This window comes from Miscanthus floridulus, chromosome 13, assembly GCF_019320115.1.
Source record: "Miscanthus floridulus cultivar M001 chromosome 13, ASM1932011v1, whole genome shotgun sequence".
NCBI classification, from domain to species: Eukaryota; Viridiplantae; Streptophyta; class Magnoliopsida; order Poales; family Poaceae; genus Miscanthus; species Miscanthus floridulus.
In genome coordinates, this window is record NC_089592.1 from 72,525,678 (window position 1) to 72,528,268 (window position 2,591).

Sequence of the window (2,591 nt, forward strand, 5' to 3'; positions counted from 1 at the left end):
TACTGTCGGGTTCATAAACTCAGGGTCCCTCGTGGACTAGCTTCCACACCAAGGCTTGGCCTAGGAGGACGACTTCTTTTTCTTCTGGACCGGCTTGAGAGCTTAAATTCGATAGACCAAAGCACTTGCTTCGGACCCTGGCCACCTTCGGCCTATCTTTCCAACCGGAGCACTCGCTTCGGGCCCTAGCCGCCTTCGACCCATCTTTCCGACCGGAGCACTAGCTCAGGCTCAGGCCAACTCCGAACGGCCTCTCCGATCAGAGCGCTAGCGTCAGGCCCCGGCCGCCTTCGCACGGCCTCTGCTCGGAAAGCCTGACCCAAGGACCGCCTCCGACTCTGACCCCGTGTCTCCAACTAAGGTTCATAGAAAACCCTGCCCATCGCTATTCTCCAACTAGGGCCAGACGACTAGGGATGCCCACTCGGGAAGAACCAGAAGATGTACGAAGGAAGGCAAGACGGGGCTCGCAAGTCAAACCACAGCACTAGGGACCATACCCTACGGAATAGTACTTTACAACCGCCCTGCCACAAACAGTATTATAGGCGGCAATGTTTACCTCTACAGTATTATAGGCGGCGGTCAAAACACCCGTACGGTAAGACCCCCCATGTACCTCTAGGCATCAAAAGTATTGTAGGCGCCAGAATTCACCATACCAGGTGAACGTGGTAAAGCCATGCCTCTAGTCGGTGAAACAACATTTTTGCAGGTACCGACGTCCTCCAGTCTTGAAGAAAGCAGCTCAACCTCCCACATGTACCTGACATTCTGCAGTGACATCAACAGTATCGTGGGCACCCACCATTGTCCTGTCCCCGTCGGCATGGGCAACAAGGCTTAGAAACGTCCGTACTCTTTCTCCCTCTCATTTGTAAAGCCATCCCCTCCTGCTATAAAAGGGGATGTGCTCACTCCAAGCACAGGCAGTTCACCCAAGTCGACCTCTTCAAGTTCAAGTTTAGGGTTGGACACTTCGTTCATAGCATAGCTCCTGTCGATCTCGGCCCTTCCGACCGAACCGACTGGACATCCCGTCTCTCTCTCTCGTTTGTAACCCCACTACAGACTTCGAGCACCTGGGCTCGAGAATAAAGTCATTGACCGACCCACACTAGACGTAGGGCATGTTGCCTGAACCAGTATAAATCCCATGTCATTGAGTGCTAGGCCACCTCCGATCATAACGTACAGCAAAACTACAAATATTTACTAGTTGGTCACTTTCTGTACCTACAGTTGGCGCCGTCTATAGGGAAGACGCTGTACGTTCAACACTTTTTTGGTAATCAGATGGCCCATTTCTCCACCACCCCCACCGTGGTGGGCTCGGGTGATACGATTCGCTTTGGCTCGATGGAATTTCCTACACTCTCACCCATCGGGATGTGGGTTCCAACCGTCTTTGAGCCTTCCCAAGCCTTCCGCTTCAGAAGCCTAGACTTTGTCACCGACCGGCTCGGCGTACTCCACCTCCGCGAGGAGACTCGTGACTTGACACCCATCGGAGGGACGTCCTCCATCGACTCCGGGATGTGTGACTCCAACAGCTCGGCATCTGTGCTTCATTCAGAGCAAACTCTCTGCTCAAACCCCGCTATGAGTAATATACATGGTGTTATTTACTTACTACGTTCTATCTTCCGCCAAATACCCAATGGGTTACCATTGTCCCCGTTGTAGCCACCATACGGCTGGTCCCCCTATGGCCTCGTGTCTCCCACAGACGCGTACGCCCGGGGGCTCCAGCGGATGCTGGTGCCGCCCCCTCTCACATCTAAACTCGTGGAGATGGCGGACTATGGTCCCAGCTGTCTCGACTTCATGGACGATGATGTCAGGAGTGACGACTCCAGCATCGGCGATGTGGCACCAAGCCACCATCTGTCCCGCGAGTGCGCTATGACGGACGCTCTAGAACGGCCACCAGGGGTAACAGAGTCTGCATAGACTCACGCCCCTCTGAGCCCTCATGTGGAGACCCCCGAGCACACGCATGAGCACATGGAGGATCTACAACGATAGTGGCCACATCGGCCACCAACTGTGCCAGCGCGTTTGGCGCACCACGCTGTGCCCCGCACGCATAGACCGGCGAACGGCGCCCGGGGTCACACCCGTCGGGTCTAGCGCGACACCCCGAATAGGGGAACCAATCCCCCGTAGTTTGCTCGGGCCAGCCAGAACATTGCCGCCGCGGCAATGCTCCTGTGCAGCTTGTCCGAGCCGAACGACCCTCGCGAATAGGCGATCCATCGAAACCTCCGGGCACTAGTGGAGACCGCCGTCATTCAACAAGTGGAGAGGTCTATATCGCGATGCTGAGTCGTGACCTTGCTCCCCATTCGGGGAACAGAGACGCAGCAGATAGGGCACTATGCCCTATCGCCGCCCCAACCACCAAGTATGACACAGGAAGCCACAACGGCACCTCGTCTTGACTTAACAACACTCCGTGCTGACTGCCCGTCTACGCACGCCTTGGACCAACCCGAGGCATGTGCGGTGTCGACCGGAGTCCCAACCCTGATAGCCCAGGGCCACCGACCTTCGCCCAACACCTCCAGCAAGCGCCGTTCCCACCGCGC